At 35.9% G+C, this 5,994-nt stretch overlaps 1 protein-coding gene across 1 annotated transcript in view; it reads right to left on the reverse strand.

Annotated features, from left to right (window-relative positions):
• CUNH1orf198 (chromosome unknown C1orf198 homolog) overlaps positions 1–5,994 on the reverse strand; it is a 14,451-nt gene that overhangs the window by 7,775 nt on the left and 682 nt on the right. The window lies entirely within an intron of this gene.

Genomic DNA, 5,994 nt, shown 5'->3' on the forward strand with positions numbered 1-5,994 from the left:
AAAAAAAAAAAAAAAAATCAAACTAGAACGAGACTTTTGGTTTGAAAAGGAGAAATACCTGCTGTTCAGTTTGGGTACAGCTTCTGTATTTTTGCTCTCAGTTCTTGGAAACTTTTGTCTTTCAATTGTGAAAAAGTCTTCGAATATTCAATAGTTTGCAGTATACCTGTTCCATCTAAACTAAATCTACTTCATCTAGTTTTGAAATGAAGAGTGAGCCTAATCTTTCTTAGTCAATCTCCAAAATTCTATTCAGTGCAAGTAAAAAGATAAAATAAAATGAATAAAAGGAAGATGTAAAGATAGAGCAAAACAGTATTTTCAGGCAGAATAAACCCCAAGTCTCCATTTTTTTTTAATCCTACCCTTCTGGTCCCAGACCACTGCAGGGGTTAAAACAAGGTGAGCCTAGGTCTTGGCTCACCTCTCTAATAAATAAAATAGATGTAATATTCAAATTGTAGTTTTTAAAAAGTTGATTGAAACATTCCATCTTTCCTTAAAAAGATCATACTAAGTAAGGTATTTATGAATTTTATTTATTGGACTTAAAGTTTAGATCTAGTTTAAGTCTTAAGGGAGGGATAATATAACAAATCATAATACTATCTGTATTATATATTATCTGCATCACTATCTATTCATGGCAAACAATGTATTCTAAAATAGAGACAACACAACTTTAAGAACCTAATGGTTTAATAATAATGCATAAAGTCAGGTCTCAGTTCATAAGCTCTGTACTAAAAAGCAAGATGACCACAAAGAACTTAGGAACTTTTTTTAAGCATCTTATTCACTCATTGGGAATGTGTAGTATTTTACTAAACAGACAAGGTAGCAGAGCCAAAACAAATTGTTTTGCTTGGCAGCCTCAAAAATCTAAATTGTTGAGACAAAGACAGAAACACTGTCAAAAACAGCTTGTTTTAAGCACAGTCTGATATATGCAGAGGTAAGAAAGCCGAGTTTAAAAAATATAATATATATATATATATATATATATACACACACACACACACGTATTTAGAAGATGACTTTGGTTTGCCAAATGGTCAAAAGCAAAATAAGTATGGGACCCAAAGTAGCTGCAGTTTTTGCTTTGCTTCCTATGCACCAGGTGATCTTGACAAGAATCAAGAAGAAATCCTTAGGTCAGCAGAGACCAATTGCAAGGACAAAATTAGAGCAAACTCCTCAAAATAACAAACTAATTTTGGTCCATACACAATGACAGTGCAAAAGATGCAAAACATGTAGCTTCAGAGGAAGTTTCATGATTTACTATTTTGTGATATGAACTACAATCTAGTTCTGGACATGAGTTTGTCACTCTTACAGACAATATGAATTTGCTCCAGCTAACCAGTATCTGGTGTGTGAATGATTTTATGCTCAAAACCAGCTATCCACAGATTGATGCAGGCAATTGCATCTGTGGCCGAGAACACCTGGCCATGCAGATTAAAATAAACCTTGAATACCAGTACTATCACCATAATTTATTTTTTTGCTCAAGAACTGGTAGTCAACAGTAGTCTGACAGCAATATTTTTAAGATATCCATAGTCTAGACAGGTAAGGAAAAACCCACAACCCGAGGCATCACTTTTCTTTCCTTCCAAGGAAACACTGCTATTTATGCCAACTTGATAAAAAAATATTATTGAATTATAGTTTGTAGCAAACAATTCTAATATCAGGCTGTTAAGGAAGCAGGAAAAAAATTTTGTTTCTGCCACTTTCTATTTATATACATATATAAATATAATGTAATACAATAAATATGTATATAAATATATATTTATTATAATTATATACATATATATGAATGACTTGTGCAGAGAATAATATTGAAGACTGTCTTTTAGTTTTAGCCCTTGGATATAGGGAATACAGTTTGCAGACAATGTTTACAAGTACAACATAATTTGGCTATTTTTCTTTATAAATTTTTGGTGGGATTAGATCATTCTGTAGAAACAGAAATAGGGAGACAAGAACCACAGTACTGAATGGGATTTAAGCATGAAGTGCTTTTTTTTCCTCCTCTTCCCCCCCCCCCTTTTTTTTTAAACACACCTGGAAGGTTTCACTTTTCAAAAAACATCTGAGGGCCTGTTACAAGTAGGAGAGGTGAAGGAAGAAAGACAGGGTACAGAGGACTCTAAACACACAGGTAGAGCAGTTGTGAAGGTAACAAAACCAACATATTTTTAGATGTACGTGTCAATTTTAAAGATTTTTGGAATAGAATTTGTTTTAATTAATAGCAGGAATTGGAAATAGATTCCAGTTTACTCCCATTCTGCTCTGTGCTTTCAGTGTGTTAACTGAGGTTGCAGACTGAAGTTACGGTATTTTCTGTCCCCTAAGTTAATTAAAAACAATCAAAGTTCTGAGTTCAGGAAGAGTTACAAAGAAATTTAATTTGCAAAAACAGGCATGATCTTTGTTTTCCATTTATATCTCGGGGTTTGTGCTGAGTGTCACTGAATTTTTAGTTCAAACAAACCAAAAAAAAACTTCAAAGGCTAAATTCAGCCAAAACATCAGCTTTCATCTCACTTAAACCCAAAGCCATAAATAGTGCCCTAAATTCACAAACCTGCTTTAGCTCCAGTTAAACAACATAACCTCACATTTCAAGATGCATTATTTCTACCAGCACGCCACCCATGAACCAAATCACTCCATCCAAGTCAATCGCTAGTTAAAGTGTCAGTTTACTTGCAGTGCCACAAGAACTTGTTGCTTTCCTAATAGTTTTCCTTTTAAGAAGTGCTACAGTTTTCTATTTAAAATATTAGGTCTTTCAAATACTGTCTAACAGCTAGCTCAACAATTTACATTGTACTTCTGCTTTGTTTGAGCATTTAAAAGTAGAGGTAGGACAAGAATTTTAAAGTAAACACACATCAATAGCTAAAAATTGTGGAGATACCTGTATGAATGTTTGCCACATTCTGAACTACTTAATCCTATCTCCCATTTGTGTTTAAAATAAGAATACAGAAAGTTTACTTTTGGATTTTTTTTTTTTTTTAAGAACTTTTAATATACAATTCTCTGGTTAGTTTGACAGCCATGGAATTAGGGAATTCATTGCACTAATTACTGTGAAGTAGTATCTGTTAGCATTGCAAATTTTTCTAATTCAGTTTGTCCAGTACTCCTAATTTTTCATCAATAGTAAGGCTCATTTCCAGCTATGGCCATCAGAATAAACTGTCCTAATGATAACCCACAAGTATAACAGGGATTTTTGATAGGGAGAAGTGTTCCCTGGAAGATACCTATAGTGAGTACACAGTGAACATCCTTACATAGCTGTTAAAATCATCTGAAAAGTAGATCTTTAAGTTCCCTGGGATCAAGGAATTTCAAAAGACAAAAACAAACAAAAAAAGCCCACCCCAAAACCTGTATGTATGCATTCCAGTAAGTGGCCCGACATCCACAGGAAGTGTGTGTACCACAGGTCTCTAAAAAAAGAACTGTACTTTGTTTTTTTGAGTATACTTAAATATGGATTAAAGTGTCCGCTTTGGTAAACTCCATGCTACTATCTACAGGAACTCCTCAGCCTTTTTTTTTTTTTTTTAAATAACCAGTAGAACATAAAGAAATCTAGCAGTGCATTCATAAGATTCTTAAACTTTCCAAATCATTATCTACAGAAGTTTCAAGGACTCATATTTTTAAAATCAGTACCATACCTAATCAACTGAAATCAACACTGTTGTCATTGTTAATAGCTGAGAGAGGCTCCAATATGTAGTGATCACACCCTCCTCTCTTCTCCAGGCTCCTGCTTAGCCTCTTAGTTTTCCTAATGTAAATTACAGACAAATATCATTTTGCTACTTTATAGTTTTCTTACAGTCTGAATGATTAAAAAAAAAGTCAAGCTTATTGGTTTTCCTCTTTTCAATCTCTGCTTTCTCCTTCTCTGCAAAAGTAGAAACCTTAAGTGTCACATTCTGTACCTTGGGTAAGCCAAAGTACATTCATATGAAGCAGCAAAATAATAGAGGAATTCCCTCATAACAGCAATAATGCACAAAGAAAAAAAAACACCCCACAATTCTGCATGAAAGAGTTACCAGAGAAAAGAGTATCATGAAAAGAATAACCCACCATGAGGCAGAGCTAATGAGCCTGGCAAGCTTCAAATAACAGAGGGAACAGATCTGGCTTTCAACATGCTGAACACGTATTATAAGGTATCAACCTTATTAAACAAGCCCACTTAAGTGCTCTTCATTGTTTCCCCAAACTAGACTGACTGGCTGAACAGAAAGTATCCTTGCCCAATAACTCGTGGAGAAATTGCATTCCAATATCATCTTATTAAAGTACTGCTTAGGGAAGAGATGAAAGAGCAAGCATGGAACAAGATATAAACCTTAAGAATGGGAAGAGTCAGCAGCTGAAGGATTCAGCTGCAAGATGACTGAAACAATGGGAGGCACTGGGGGGGGGGGGAACAAGAGGAAGAACCCACACAAACCAACCAACCCACACCCCATAAGGCCAGACAAAACGGATTCTCTAAAGGTTTGCACAAGGAAAAGGTGATTCAAGTTTTCACTCCACAGCTGAAGCACAGCTGTTCTCTCTGATCAGCAGAGAGGGAGTGGGTAACAGAAAAGCACAGCTTAATTAGCTGAGGCAAGCAATTATCACCAAAGTAACTCCCCTCCCGCCCTGACTTTTCTGCAGCAGTCATAGGACTGGTTCCATATCATTCTGCAATCCTCCCTCCATTAAAGAAAAACAGGAAACTGGAGCATCTGTCCATTGCACTTCTTCATTTTGAGACACTAGGAGGATGGTAAAAATATTCTTAATCAGCAAGGGATAAGCCACAGTTTGGGCTGCAGAAAACTTCCCTAGACATGCAAGCATTTAGATGAAAAAAACACTACCAGTTAAAGTCCCTTTGACTGTAAATGTATCACATCACGGATCACTAATTAGACAGTGTATTACAGGAAGTTCAAGTATTCAGAAGTTATTAAATCATATCAAGGTAGAGCTTAGATATATGATTACAGCTGCAGCATTCCTCAGATTGAGTTTTGGTTTTGCCCCAAGAAGTATGGGAGACTGCTATGGTAACTTAGCTGACTCCAACATGTGATTTAGTTCACTTTATTGTCAAAGAGTTCCACGCTCTTCTCACTACTATTCTTTTCTTGACAGCTGCACTCAAGTACACCCACACTAAAAGCCTCTCTAGTATTATACTAAAACCAGTGGCTTCTTCTAAGGGTCCTGATTAACAAGTTGGGAGAGCATGACTTAGCTGGGCTTGACAACCTCTTCAGGCTATGTATGCAGTTCCCATGGCAAGGACCCCTCCACTACTCCATTGGTACCTGAACTACCACAGCTTACAAGAGTTTTAAGGCAAATCAGGATTGGCAATGGTTGCTTTCAAACTGCTGCACTGTACGCTGCAGGGATCCAGGAGTCAAGATCAAGTTATGGGTTAATTGGCATCTGCCTAGTACAACTGGGGTACACAGGCAGTGACCTTGAGCACAAAAGGCTGACAACACTTTTAGGGTTGGGTCAACTGAATTAAGTCAGTATTCACTGGCATTTCCAGAAAATTACTTTGCATTAGGCCTAGATTATATTCATAAACTCACAGATGATATCTACACAGTTCAAGGGCAAAAAAAGGATAATAAAAAAAAGCATCTTTCTCTGGCAGATAAAGTCAGAAAACCAGAAGTCTGAAACCGTGATTAATTTAACATTCCTACCTGAGAGAGGTACTGAGCTGTGTTTTTGTCTCCATGTTTTCTTTAACAAGAAGGATTATACTTGATTCACCAAAGCATGGTATGACTGTTTCCTCATACTGCAATTTCACAAAGATGGGGAATTCTGGCTTCATTTTAGCTTTATAAGAATCCCATTGTAAATAATGCTTTAATAAAACATCAGAGAGAGTGTAAAGCAGAAAAAAAAAAAAAAAAA

Source organism: Apteryx rowi, unplaced genomic scaffold, assembly GCF_003343035.1.
Source record: "Apteryx rowi isolate R43461 unplaced genomic scaffold, aptRow1 scaffold_873, whole genome shotgun sequence".
In the NCBI taxonomy this organism is placed as follows: Eukaryota; Metazoa; Chordata; class Aves; order Apterygiformes; family Apterygidae; genus Apteryx; species Apteryx rowi.